A 14,876-nucleotide genomic window follows, 5' to 3' on the forward strand; every position below is an offset into this window, starting at 1 on the left:
GTCAATATAGGATAAGAAATACAAGCGCACTTGGGATGTTATCAAGCTCAGCAGGGAACTCACCGGCATACAACCCAGCGCGGGGAAGGCGAGTAGAGTGGAATGAAAAGATAGAGGGGAGACTACGCAAGCTTTTTGGGGTGAACACAGCACGTTACCTACAGCGTGAGTAAAAACGAATTCCCCATCAGCTTTCCTGAACAGCATCAAAATTAACATAAGCTGGCGTACCTATGTCGAAGTCTGGTTTGTGCGATCAGGTATGCTGGAGAGAGAGAGAGAATAAACGTTTATTTAGAACACGTTGGAGTCTTCGGGGTGGCTTCCTTAGGAGCGCCACTGGTTCTTGTGCAGTCTGTTAAAAAGTACGGATGGCGCTAGGGCGACACTTTGTATGCATTAAAAAAAATGGCCGGAAAGCAAAAATAAAAGCGTAAAAGAAATTCTATCAGCGGATACCTATACGTTCTTAAACATGTTCCATCTGCACATATTCACATTCTGTTCGAAATTCTGACTATTGTCTTGTACGCTCAAACAATACGCTCTAGCTACCTCCAAACATCCGGGCATCATTTCTTTCCCATAATGCTGTGCAGCAGCAGACAGCGAGACGCACAAACGATTGCGCGTCATCAAGTCGTCAGCATTTACAGATCCACGGGAACGCGCGGACTTCAAACCAAATGTTGGTCTCTATCCTGATTCCTGAAAAAAAAAAAAAAAAAAAAAAACGGGCCCACATCATTGTGGGAGCCCTCGCCATTTCAATGAACGAATATACTCGAAGTAAGTTCCAATATGTAGATCCTCCCCTTGATGTCTTTCAGAGCGCACATTTGTTCGTCGGTGCCATCATGTTGGCGCAGACGTGAAAGCAACGGCGCGGACGCACTCGTGGCGTTTTCACGCTTCTTTCAGGAGCTAGGCTCACGTCTGTAGGGTGCAATTTATGTTCCGCCCGCAAAGCGGTTGGTGCACGGCATAAGCTCGATCTCGCGTGAGTGCGTACCATCAGCCGTCCTGGGGAAATCAAACAGAGAGGGAGCTCCTGCTCGGCGATGAACTTCAGCAGGAAACGAACGTAAGAGTAAGCGAACGCACTTAACGACGAGAACAGGGTCACTCTGTTCGAGATCACTGGCTTAGAAGGGTGTGTTTATTTTGCTCCTTCTTTCTCCCTTGACCCCGGTCTGTATTTGCTCCTTCTTCAAGACGAGCGCACGAAGGACACGGCCGATAACTTTTCAGTGTTCGTACGTTCAAAATGGCGAGCATTCAAGACGTCAATGGGGCTTACGAAGTGTGTTATGTTGGGACTGTAGCGAATCGCTTATGCAGTTTCGGTTGGGAAGAAGCGGAGTGTTTGAAACTGAGGCGGTGGGGCTGCGATCTCACGATGACCGAAGCCTCGGTGTTTACAGTCATTGCCGAGAGCGCGGGAATCAGCCTTGAGCGAGGCGGAGCTCTTAATTATGCGTGTGATTCTTTGAGTGAGCAAATGTCTAGGGTAATACTAACGGGTAGATTCGCTGCTGAGACTCGAGGTAGGGTGGAATCGGCTCCAAGCAGGGTCTTGAAACATGGGCGTTGTTGTTTTTCGCCTCCGTCGTAAAAAAGTGACCAAGCTTGCACTAAGGCGCGCGAGGCTTGAACCACAGCAAAGAGGAAGGGTTTCTTTCGATGTAAGCACTGAAGGACACACCACCACGCATTCCATTAGGCTTGAAATTGTTTATTTACATTTTCCGTTGTTGCTTTGCACTGTGCTAGTGGTGATGATGGGGGTGTTCATTTGTGAGTGGCACATGCGCAAACAGGCCAAACATCAATGGTAGGACAGTGGGAATGGAATGGATGACTTTATTGGGAGGAGGCCAATAGGCCCTGTTATGGGACATGGGAAAAAGGGTACTGGAAGATGATTCACATGAGTCTTTTCACTGCACTGAACGTTCACTTTGCACCTTATGTCCGGTTACGTCCATAGAGGTACCGTATGCACCGTTGAAGTAGTGGCGAGGACACTCTAATACGACGATCATCCGTGTATCCAAGAGAAGCCGTTCAGGAGCCACGAAGGGTGTGTTTGGGGGGTCATCTAGAGAGGGGCTGAACGATCCGCCATCATATTACTTTAGAGACACCTGTTTTGAGACCGAATTCCGTACTTTGTTGCAAAATTTGGGGGTTGTTTCTGAAATGTTGGACATGTTCTTCAGAAGTCGTCGGGCGTACTGTCGGGAGCAAAAGTCTGGATTCCACGCGAGCGGCGGCCGAAATGCATTGCAGCGCCACCCTGCAAAAGCTCGCCTGCTGCGAAACACCGGCTGTAGGGCCTATCTTAACTGCACGCATGTTCGTTCGATTCATTCGATAAAAGCAGTCGCGAAGCGACACGCTTCCTTAAACCAGTTTGAGACTATTGTTTTGCGGTGCAGTCGCAGATAGCAACTACTTTCGATGTGCAACGCTGATAAAGAGTGACGAAAAACTACCCGTTCAACGCATCAGTGGCCGCTTACTGCCACTCACTGAGACCGTATCGCAAATGCTACACGCCGACGGAATTGCCCAGTCGTAAATGCTAGACACGGCCGAAGCGACACCGTTCGGTCTTTCCGTGAACAAAAAGCGTATCAGACTCGTGCGAGCAAACGAACATGCGTGCAGTTAAGATAGGCCCTACAGCCGGTGTCTCGACAGCAGGCGAGCTTTCGCAGGGTGGCGCTGCAATGCATTTCGGCCGCCGCTCGCGTGGAATCCAGACTTTTGCTCCCGACAGTACTTACGTTGTGAGGTACTGGTCGCGGTCAATTGAGTAAGCAGTAAGCAGAACATGCCCAGATGAGGTGGAAAAGGTTCGGCGAATTGCTACAGGCTGCCGCAGTAGGGGCACCGAGGACTAGCAGGGATGCCTAGGCGTTGTCCATTTGAAGATGACGTCTGGAGTGTAGGCCGAGTCAGCGTAGACTTTATATATATATATATATATAGAGAGAGAGAGAGTGCAACTTTATTGAGTTGCCTGCAGAAGTAAGCACTTCCTCCACGCAGGGAGGGAAAATGCTACTCCAACGCGGCCTGTACGTTAATCTCGACTTCCTGCTCCCAGAGGTCGAGCGTCCTCGCTACTCCCGGGGACTCGAGAGGGCCGCCGCCCCTTGGCAGGGGGGCCGCGTCTCTTGTGCGCGGTTTCGTTCGGTCGCTGTCGTTCCAGGGCTGCCGAGACCTGCTGGACGGCCTGAAGTTGTATGTCTGGATCGTAGCACCTCGTGGCAGCTTCTAGCTGCGGAGGGATCGTCGTCACCTCGTTGGCTTCGCGCGGGTTAGTCCTGCAGTCCCAGAGGATGTGAGCCGCAGTGGCTCGCTCCTTAGCGCACAGTCTACATAGGTTGCTTTCGTACACGCTCGGGCATACGTGTTTCGCTAGCACTGGGGTAAGCAGGGACCCCGTTTGCATTTATCTGTATAGCATAGCCTGATACCGGGACAGGCCCGGGTGGGGCGGTGGCATAGCCTGTCTGTTCAGGCGGTACCATTTCACGATTTCGTTGTGGGTGGTCATCTTGTCTTTAGCACTGCACTGCGGGTCACACTCTGGGTGCGGCCGCGCGGTTGGTAACTCCGCGCGCGACCGCATTGGCCGTCTCGTTGTGGTTCGCGTATCCACGGTTCGACACTGCACTGCCCATGTGGGCCGGAAACCACTTAATCACCACTGCACTGTCGCGTCCGACGGCTTCGGCTTTGCGCAATGTGCGCGCAGCCTCACTGCCCACACGCCCCATGGCGTAGTTTTTCACCGCTGTCCGCAAGTCGCACAGCACTGTGGTGCACCCGGGGTCGGAGATGGCCAGGGCGATGGCTACCTCCTCTGCCCGGTGCGCGTTTGGGGGCCGGACGCTCGCTGCGGTTCGGGTCGCTCCCGTTGGCGCGTTGACGACCACCGCTGCGTATGCGTTGCTCCTCTTGTTAGGGTATTCGGCCTCGTCCACGTATACCGCGCCGTGATCTCTGGCATAGAGGTCCACGACGGCTTTTGCCCGCGCGAGCCTGCGTTCCTTGTTGTACTCAGGGTTCATGTACCGTGGGAGGGGGCAAACCGTGAGTTTCCTAGTGATACTGTGCGGGATGGGTGCGTCTCTGTCGTATGTGGCCGAGGGCGTTCCCAGGCCGGGGTCCTGCAATATGTGTCTGCCCGTTCGGGTTGTAGAGAGGCGTTCGAGTTGAGCTGTCCTCTGCGCTTCTGCTATCTCGTCCAGTGTGCTCTGTACGCCGAGTGCCACGAAGGCTTCGTTGCTCGTGCTGCTAATGAGGCCAATAGCAGCCTTGTAGGTTTTGCGTATTAGGGCATCTATCTTATTACGCTAGCATGTCCTCCAGTAGTGGAAGGAGGCGACGTACGATATATGGCTGACTACGAAAGACTGGACGAGTCGAAGCAGGCTGGCTCCCTTAATTCCCGCCCTTCGGTTGGATATCCTCTTGATGAGTCGCATTGCGGCGGCCGCTTTGCTGGTGAGTTTGGTGACCATTTCCCCATTGACTCTGTTGCGTTCAATGAGGAGCCCGAGTACTCGGATCTTCTTGACTTCCGGGATCACGTGGTCCCCTGCCGTTGTGATTGTAATCGTGGGTCGTTCGGGTCTGCTGTCTACGTTCTTGCGCTTTCGCTCGGCTTCCTTTGGCATGATTACGAGAAGCTCTCATTTGGCCGGTGAGCATACAAGGCCTGTTCCGTTCAATTGAGCTTCGATGGCATTGACTACTGTTTGTAGTGTTGTTTCGATGTGGCCATCGCTGCCCACGGGAACCCATAGCGTTACATCGTCCGCGTATATAGTATGTCGGAGTCCGTCTATGTTATCTAGGCTTCTGGCTACTCTTATCATGACGAGATTGAAGAGGACGGGAGATATCACTGACCCTTGTGGGGTGCCCACGTTGCCGAGCCTTTTCTCGTCTAGTTGTAGGTCTCCTGCGCAGATCGGGGTGGTGCGGTCCATGAGGAAGTCTTTAAATTTCTCCTGTTCTTGCAGGGACTGCAGAGGAGCAAGAAAACCAGGTGGTAAGACGTCGGCGATCCGTTGCTGGTTGAGGGTCTTAATTCGACGGTATTTTTGCTGCCAGTCCAATTCGCATGCCTGTTGGGGTCAGGTCATTCCTGGATGGAGTGGGAAGGAAAATCTTATTTAACTACTGGATACTGTGTAAATGAAATTTAGAGCGGTTGAAATTTTTTTAAATATAAAATACAAGATAGCTGAAAAGAGAATTGGGATGAATTAAAAAAAAGAAACATAAACACGGGTTTCATATGTTGTCAGCGTGAACAAAGGCAGGCTAATAACTTGCCTTGACATGATGTTAGAGAGATGGGTCTCAGATTTCCAATCTCTATAGGTTTTTCGGGTTTAGGGATGAAGGTAACTACAGCATCCTCCCACTCCAGCGGCAATGTTCCACTTTCGCAAGCCTTATTCATCACCTGCAAAAGATACTCATAATCGGATTCATTTAGATTGCGAAGAATACCGTTACCAATTTGATCTGGCCCCGGGGCTGAGTGCCTGTTAGCTTCAGCAATAGCTTCAGTAAGCTCTGCCCTGGTGATTGGCTGGTTAAGGTAGCACGTGTTGTTTGCCTTTCCGTTGTAGTCTTTGTAAGCCGGATAGTCTCTTTTGGGAAAATAGACATTCGCTAGTTCGTCTAGCACATCCTCTACCTTGTTATAGTTAGCTGCCAAAATGCCTAGACGCTTGTTTCGTTCTGTTCTGGAGTTCCTCGGTGGTATCAAATACCTAATTAAAGACCAGGCGTTTCTTAGGTGCAGATTGCCATTTAGTTGGTTGCATATACTGTACCAATTGTTTCTTGTGAGTTGAGAGGCGTATGTTTGGATTTCTACTTTTATGTTTGCTATTCGTTTTTTTAGTTTGCTGTTCAGTTTGTTTCTTTTCCATGGTTAATCCTCGCCTAGCTTGCAATAGGTGCAAAAGATGGGGTTGTCCATCTCCGGGTAATTATCAGAAGTTTGTACACTTTTGGAGCACGACTCCACATCTTGTAATATTCTTGCATTCCATTTTGCTAGGGTGGTGCTCGACATATGGCCCGGCCACGAAGTTTTCACACAGACGAGGAAGAGGCGGCGCTTCGAGGGGGTAGGCGTGCCAAGCATCCGATAGAGACTATAAAACGTCGAGTTTTCAGAGTTGCTTAGGAAAACGTCGGCCAAAACGACGAGCTCACTCTGGCCTTGTTCAACATAAGGTCATTGAAACGTCATCCTGCCGATATCAACCACGATACCAGAATGATAATAAACTCAACTTTGTGTCCATCAATGATCGCCTACAGCAGCATCGCCATTCAAGTGTTGCGTGTGAGGGCACGCTCCCCTGAAATTTGTTTTTGTGTGTGTGTGTTGGGGGGGGGGGGGGGGGGGTTCCAGACATCTTACCGAGGAAAAAAGGAGAGCGCCTGGCTTATAACGATAATACCGCATACCCTTGTGGGTATTGTCCAAGAACTAATAATGCCCCATTCACCATGCTAGGAATGCCCGCCTCCCCTACACCAAACTTCAGACGGGAACTGGATGATACTGCTTTAGAGAAATACATCGACCACTATGACAGGAGGAACGTGTTGATCCCAGTGCACGTTGGCGAAGGGACGCACGAAGTTTTTGATTCTAGCTTTGGGTGTTCTAGGGGATATTTATACGGTAAAAATTATTATGTATTTTGTCTGTGCACCAACTGCACCGACACAGTTCGTCCGGTCGTTCCCTCATTCCTGAAGTAATTAGGTGTTGAGCGTTCGAGTTATTTCCCTTCAGCTCCGCTGGCTACCCATTTTCAGAGCTGTATGGATCCTCAATTCTTTTTCAGAATTGCTGACCTCAACCCTGAGCCATGCATTTTGTTTGCTTGTTCAACCTGTGTAATCGTTTTTTTTTTTCATTTTCGTTTCTGTCCATAGTTATTGACTGGTTTATTTATTTATTTTATTTTCCTCAATGCTGACTGGAAGGGACATTACATAGGGAGTGAGGATACAACTGTTTGAATATTACAAAGGGTGATGTGCAAAGAACAGTGAAAACAGCAAACAACCATCTGCGTAAACGAAGACACAAAAATGTGTGAATACACTCGGAATGTTATTTAACACAGGCAGAATCTTCGGCATGGTTTGGGGATATACAATTGCAGCGGCGTAAATCATAAGCAACTACAAGGGAACAGCAGGTACAAAAGGCCAACCGCAGAAATCAGTACTATGATGTATACTGGCTAGTATTACTACCTTTATTCGCCGCTGTCTCTTTCTGAAATTTAACGTATTTTAACCTATTTTAACGTATTCAACATATTTTAAATGTATTTTAATGTTTGTTAATGTATTTTAACGTTGGGTGAAGCCGGGTCTATTTTTAACCTATTGCGAGGTATTTTAACGTATTTTAATATGTTTAGCGTATTTTAAATGTATTTTAACTTGTTATAATGTCTTTTTAACATTGCAATCCCCGCATGTAGTTGCAACCTCCACACACACACACACACACACACACACACACACACACACACACACACACACACACACACACACACACACACACACACACACACACACACACACACACACACACACACACACACACACACGCTGGTTGACCACTCTCGACATGTCGTAGACACTCGAGTCACGGCGCGGGGATTAAAAAGAAGGTCCCCTTCACCCCGAGAAGTCACAGTGGCGCTGGCTACCACCCCCAAGCACAGGAACAAAATTACATTGACATAAATACCCCAGAAAGCGGGGGAGAAAATCGCCCCGCCGGTAGCGTAGTGGTTATCGCACCAGACCGGTATTCTGGAGGTCGTGGGTTCGGATCCCACCTGGCGGGCATTTTTTCTTCGCTTTCTTTCTTTCTTTCCAAATTCTTGATCTGTTTCAATGGCCTACCACAACCTCCCCTTTGCTTTCCGAGGTCTTCTTGACTGCCAATCCTTATTTCTGTGTTATTTCTACGAGTCCCTAATTTCCTATTTCTGATTCGCTATATATATATATATATATATATATATATATATATATATATATATATATATATATATATATATATATATATATATAAATATATATATCTATATATATATATATATATATACAAAGTAGAAGTACGCTCTTCGGAGACTTTATTTCCAACGTTTCGACCTGAGACAGGTCTTCCTCAGGAATGAAAGCTTTGGGTAAAATCGTACGGACTCAGAGTGGGGGCGGCGCCCCGAAACACAAGCCACATGGGAAACAAACACACAAACGACCACACACAGCATACAGAGCTTATTCTGCCAAAGGCAGGCGAAAAAGAGCCTTCAAAAAAAAAAGAAAAAAAAAGAAGGCGAAAGGAAGAGGGAGGAACAAGGTGGCAAGGAGGAGGCAAGAAAGAGGCAAGGAGGAACACACTGCATGAACGCGGGTGGTGGGGATAACAGGAAATGCGACGAGTTCACGGGTGGTGAAAGGCCCAAAAACATCCGGTGTCTCCGGGAGGGAAAAACTACAAAGCACACGCCGCCACGAGCAGTGAGTTTACATGCGCGTCACCGGTAACAAGGATTAACTACTGACCGTATTCTTGGCCATGCCGCTGAAGACGGTCAATAGTTAATCCTTGTTACCGGTGACGCGCATGTAAACTCACTGCTCGTGGCGGCGTGTGCTTTGTAGTTTTTCCCTCCCGGAGACACCGGATGTTTTTGGGCCTTTCACCACCCGTGAACTCGTCGCATTTCCTGTTATCCCCACCACCCGCGTTCATGCAGTGTGTTCCTCCTTGCCTCTTTCTTGCCTCCTCCTTGCCACCTTGTTCCTCCCTCTTCCTTTCGCCTTCTTTTTTTTTCTTTTTTTTTTGAAGGCTCTTTTTCGCCTGCCTTTGGCAGAATAAGCTCTGTATGCTGTGTGTGGTCGTTTGTGTGTTTGTTTCCCATGTGGCTTGTGTTTCGGGGCGCCGCCCCCACTCTGAGTCCGTACGATTTTACCCAAAGCTTTCATTCCTGAGGAAGACCTGTCTCAGGTCGAAACGTTGGAAATAAAGTCTCCGAAGAGCGTACTTCTACTTTGTGCGTATTCCTGCAGCAACTAAGGACTCCACTTCACAACTATATATATATATATATATATATATATATATATATATATATATATATATATATATATATATATATATATATATATATATATATATATATATATATATATATATATATATATATATATATATATATATATATATATAATGCTTTCGGGCATTTAAAGTAGAAACAAACAAAATTGATAATATTGTCACGTGGCTGGTGGACAATGCTCCATGGCGCCATACACCGGCGTCGAAGGCGAAGAAGAAAAGTCCGGCGTGCAGACCAAGCGGATTCTGCCATGGCCGCTTGTAGATAGTGTAAACAGTTCGCTCATAATCTTTCTTTGTTCGTTCCCTGGCGCCGCGTAACAATATGAATAGACGGCATTGAATAAAATTGGTACAGGTTGCGTCCTGCTGGCCAGGTCACCTAGAAGATGCAAATGCGTTTATTTCCGTAATAAAACGTGTAGAAATAGGCATCAGCGCATTCTTGCTTTAAAATGGGACCCAACAAAAAAAAAAAAAGTCGACCTCCGCAGACTCAGCCCTCCTCGTTAGCGTTGAAACGGGAGAGCGCGCCTGAGCAGCACAAAAGACGAAGCGTGTCTTTATTAGCTGTTTTGTTTAAGCATTTATTTTACCACATGGCATAACTTAGGCTGGATGGCCAAAGGATAATGAGCAAACGGGTTCAGATGAACATCTAAAGTTTTGCGCCACAGATGAAGTCGACGAGTGCAAGATGATTGGTCCCTTGTGTCCACGCGGTGTATAAAAAACTGTGGCTTATTCCTCTGTCATACGAATCGGTAAAACACGAGAGTGAAATATACAGCGAAATCTGCAGCTGAGCCTGATTTGCGGGTCGGCGGCTGTCTTGTGGGTGTGCTTGGCGAGCGACGTCGTGGTGGCGGGTCGCTTCGGCAAAGGTGTACTGGCGCCATTTCTGGGACGGATATGACTTCAGTGAAATCTTGGTGTATCCCGGTATAAAACATTTTCGTGTTAAAATATAAACCCCGAAAACGAACAACCGTAAGTATAACGTACTCTTTAGTTACTAAAGGTTTCTTCTCCGCAAGAAGACCCTGTGTGCAGGGGTGCACCCTTTACAGGCCGCTTGCTTCGTTGTACTGGAGTCACTTCCGTGACGGATATGACGTAAGTGGAATCTTCGTGAATCCTGGAATAAAACACCTTCATTTTAAAAACGTCGTCATCCAGCAAAAGGCCGGTGCCTCAGCCTCTGTCGGACGGAGGGTTTTTTTTTTATTATTATTGCGGAAGTTTGCTAATCAGCATAAGGGTAAACTAAATGTATAGATACACGCCGGATTCCCGAAGGAATCGGAGCAGGGGGCCATGATGTGGTCCTTGTATCCACGCCATGAAGTCTGGCGGACGTCCGGGGCGCGGGCCGCAGGTGGCGATGTGCACAGCGCGTAGGCTTCGCAGAGCAGGGCAACTCCACACCAGGTGCTCTGCTGTAGCCTGGTCAACTGGAGCGGGGCAAAAGGGGCAGGTGGAGTTGAACGGGGCATGGTATTGAGGAGGCCAGGACCTCGTCACAGCTGGCGTGAGGGCGACTCCCAGGCGAAGACGTCTGAGCAGGACCTCATCTTGGCGAGACAACCCGCCAGGGAGATCTGTACCGCGCGGGGGTATGAGAGCGCGCGCGGTGCGCCGTAGACGTTCTTTTGCACTGGCAAGGCGAACACCGTTTGACGAAGGCGCAAGGGGAGCTGGAAATTGCACACGCACGGGGTGTGTTCCGGCATCTGCAGCCTGCATTGCGGGGTGGCTATTCCGTTGGCGCCATGACACGCGCACACGACACGGATAAGTGTCCATTATGTCCTGGATTTCTAGAAGAAGTTCGTTGGACGTGAGAGTTTTACGGAGCTCTCGAACAGCTGCCGACGAATCAGTGTAAATTGTACACTGTGGTGAAGCATGGTTGATTAGCAACGATGTGTGTAGCAGAGCATCCCGCACTGCAAGGAGTTCTGCCTGCGTTGACGGCCACTTCTCCGTTGTTATGTAAGTGCAGGTCACTGGATCGGGAGCCACAGTCGGACAGAGTAGAGCCGTATGAAGTAAGGTATCGGAAGCACTGGCGTCGACAAACATCAGCGTAGACGAGGGGCTACCAATCTCCATAGAAGGCGGAATCGGAGCACCAACTGTCCGGGGATGAATACGGGCAACAGGTCGTGTATCCGTTAATTGGTGGAACTTCCATGGGGGCCGTATATTGGTGTTTGATAGTGGTGGGGCTGGTGAACCGGTCATGTGCGCTGCAAGAGCGGCGGAATCAGGGTCAAGGGCTTGTTTTTGGAGGCGGGCTTGTCGACGCTGATGCACTAGCTCATCAAACGTGTTGAGCTGCGCTTCCTGTTGCAGAATAGGGACGGGGGTAAGGGCTGGAAGACCAGTTATAGCTCGCATAGCCGAATTGTTTATTGATTCGAGTAGTGCCCAGTCTGACTTTGTAAGAAAGTGGAATTGCGCTTGATAAACTATGCGAGGCTGAAGAATGGCTCGGACAAGCATGCGGGCCATCTTGGAGGCCGCACCGCCGGCTTTTTGAGACATGCGACGAAATAGATGCAGCGATTGTGAAGCTTGATGCTTTGCAGAACGAATCCAAGGTTTTGCAGAACCGGTGGCCGTAATATCCAAGCCCAACACCCGCAGGGTAGATGCTGTTGGTATAGGCGTGCCTTGAACCGAAAGACGGATCGGGGAGGTTGCCAACCGCCGACGGCCCCATGCGTTGGCCACGGTGAGAAGGGCTGTTTTGTTAGGCGAAAGCGTGAGGCCAAGATACCTGCACCAAGAATTGGTTTCATCTAGAGCTTGTTGCAGGCGGACACTTTGGACGTGAAGGTCCTGGTGAACAGACCATACCGTGATGTCGTCTGCATAGATGATACTATAGATGTGTGGAATAGCACCAAGTCGCCAGGCAAGAGGTATCATGGCCATGTTAAAAAAGCAAGGGGGCCAAGACAGATCCCTGAGGCACACCACGGCGGGGCTGGAAGGAACCTATGGGAGATCCGTTGAGACGTATGGAGAAGGTGCGGTTTCGTAGGTAGTAGGAAATGAAATCAAATAGGCGGGATGGCAGGTGAAGGAGATGAAGTACCGCAATGACGGCAGCGTGGCCAAGGTGGTCGTACGCTTTGTGAACGTCCATGCCCAGCACAGAGCGAACACGGTGGGATCGGCCGCCAATAAGGATCATCTCGGAGAGGTGGCCCAGACCATCCTCTGCACCAAGGTGGGGGCGAAATCCAATTTGGCATGGGTGGTATAAATGGTGCTCGTCGAGCCACCACTGAAGGCGTGTGGCAATCATCCGTTCCAACAGCTTCCAAATGGTTGCCGTAAGCGCTATTGGTCGGAGGTTGCGGATGTCTGTACTCGGTTTACCGGGTTTCGGGATAGTGATAACATCCGCTTGAAGCCAGGCCGGGGGGATTGTACACGTGAGCCAAACGACATTCCGTTTCCTAGTCAGTGCAGGCCGGGCACTTCCGGCGTGACGCAGAACTTTAATTAAATGCTGTAATGGGCTCCCATCCGAACCTAAAAACTACTTAAATGGTGTTAAGCCACACTTGCTTGCGAAAATAATGCGGGAACTGATATCAGGAAGGATTCCTCCAATGAAAACATCCTAAAAATAAAAGAAGGTAGAAATGCTTGGGCTAGACCCCGCAGTGCAATTGTTATATGCCGCGACGTTACAGGCTAAGCCAGAGAAGCCGAATAGTACCTCATTTTAGCAATTAATCAAGAATATTGCGGCAAACCATTAGATGGCGCTAGGTGTAACAGAAAGGCTTGGCCTGCACTGACATATGAAAACGGAACGTCGCTGGATGGCCAAAGGATGAAATAGGATGATGAGATGAATATGGAAAGGCTTGCGCCACAGATGAAACGGTGGTAAGAAATGCTGTCCAGCTAGACCCGAAAGTTTAGCAGGATGAACTGTCGGGTGTGTCATGTATTTCCTGTCCTAGTGGTGTTCCCATCCGTTTACGTACCAACTCGCACAGATAAGAACACCTCAGCAGGTGCTGATCAGAAGAGCAAGAGCAGCCTGCACCACGATCCAACGGACTCTCAAAGAATATTCTGATCATCATAATAATCATCATCATGATCATTATCATCACACAGAAGCGAAAGGTGGTGTGGCCCTTGTGTCCACGCAATGTAGCGAAACCTCGTCGTCTGCGCTGAGGCCCGGTGCCACAAGCTGTCGTGGCTGCCGCAGGCGGTTTCTCAAGAGAATATCGGCAGTGTTAAGAGCGAACTACCGGATGGCGCCTGGTGTACGCAATGCCACTCTGCGGCCACTTACGGGTTTTTCGGAGAGACAGTAGCAACCTACAAAGGGGAACACCCACAAGTCTGATATAATCCAATTCACTCGCATCTTCACTTCGTCGTTGTGATGAGATTTTCCTGCCCACCTGCGGTAGCTCTGCAATCTCCGGAAATGTGCGCAGTCATACTGCATCAAACAATGTTTCCCACCTGCCTAAAAACGCTGCAAGTCGCTATTATGTGGGCTGGATCATCCGGCCCACGTTAGCCGCTCCAGAGCGGACATATCTATTAAATATGAGGAAGTGTTTGAAAGTTCGTGGCAACATATTTTCCGCTTCGAAACTACATACATTTACTTGACATTCGACAAAACAAAAACGACACGCAGTGTAAAAGAAGTTATATTTCTGCGCGATCCTCGCGACGATTATATTATCATCACTATTCGTACGACCTCGCGGTAGCTCGTGAAACTCGCTGTCATCGCCCTGCCGCGCAGCTCGCCGGTGCCAAGTTCGATCGGCACTCAACGCCGTGGTGTTCACTTGTTCTGCCACTAGCGGTGCTCGACGATGAATTCAAAGAAGCCTCCGAGCTCATCGACTCCGACAGGGAGCGGCTCTTCCTCTCCGACTGCTGCTACTACTCGAGCGAGAAGCTCGACTCCGCGGCCACGATATCCAGCAGGGATACGCCATGAAGGATCACCCCCGCAGGCAGAAGGAAAGCGAGTGAGTCCAAGCCAGACCCCCCTCTTGTCGGCAGATAGCGGCGTAGTCTCGCCAGCTCCCCCCGCCATCGCAGCTAGAGGAGCGACGCCATGGCCGCTACCTCCGGTGCGGACAAGCCTCGGGGAGTCAACCACGAAGCCGGGGGAAAGTGGAACAAAATACAAAGCCGTGGCCTCGACAGAGCCTGCTGATGAACCTTCTCGAAGCACCCTCAAAAATGTTCTTGCGACAGACACAGCGGCCATTGAAGACGGGATTAGAGTGGACAGCACAACCATCGCAGCTGGGCCTACGCAGACGGAAAGTGCCATGCCTACAGCCCCTCGAGTAGCTGACGCCGCGGCCAGCGCCAGACCTCTCACAAAGCCAAGGACAGCTGAAGACGAAGCGTTTCTCTCGCCAGAGCGCAGCGCTCCTGAGCAAGCCAGTGTCTATGTCACGGCTACAGAAGCTGGTGGTGTGAGAGGATTGTTTCAGAAACTCCGTGGCAAGCTTCAAGAAGCGGGTGCTTCCCTCGGAAAGGAAATCCTGCCGCGTAACAAGGCCGGGAGGGATGCGGCGGACGAAAAAGAAGAGATGGCCGGCCAATCTAAGGTACAGCTCCCCGCGCAAGCAACTCCCCCTAAACCAACAGGCAT

General features: G+C 49.6%; 1 protein-coding gene across 1 annotated transcript in view; it reads left to right on the plus strand.

Moving 5' to 3' along the window:
• Positions 1–14,876, plus strand: part of LOC144150271 (uncharacterized) — a 139,297-nt gene that overhangs the window by 23,033 nt on the left and 101,388 nt on the right. The window lies entirely within an intron of this gene.

Source organism: Haemaphysalis longicornis, unplaced genomic scaffold (assembly GCF_048455015.1).
Source record: "Haemaphysalis longicornis isolate Haplotype H1 unplaced genomic scaffold, Haemaphysalis longicornis Haplotype H1 scaffold_8, whole genome shotgun sequence".
NCBI lineage: Eukaryota > Metazoa > Arthropoda > Arachnida > Ixodida > Ixodidae > Haemaphysalis > Haemaphysalis longicornis.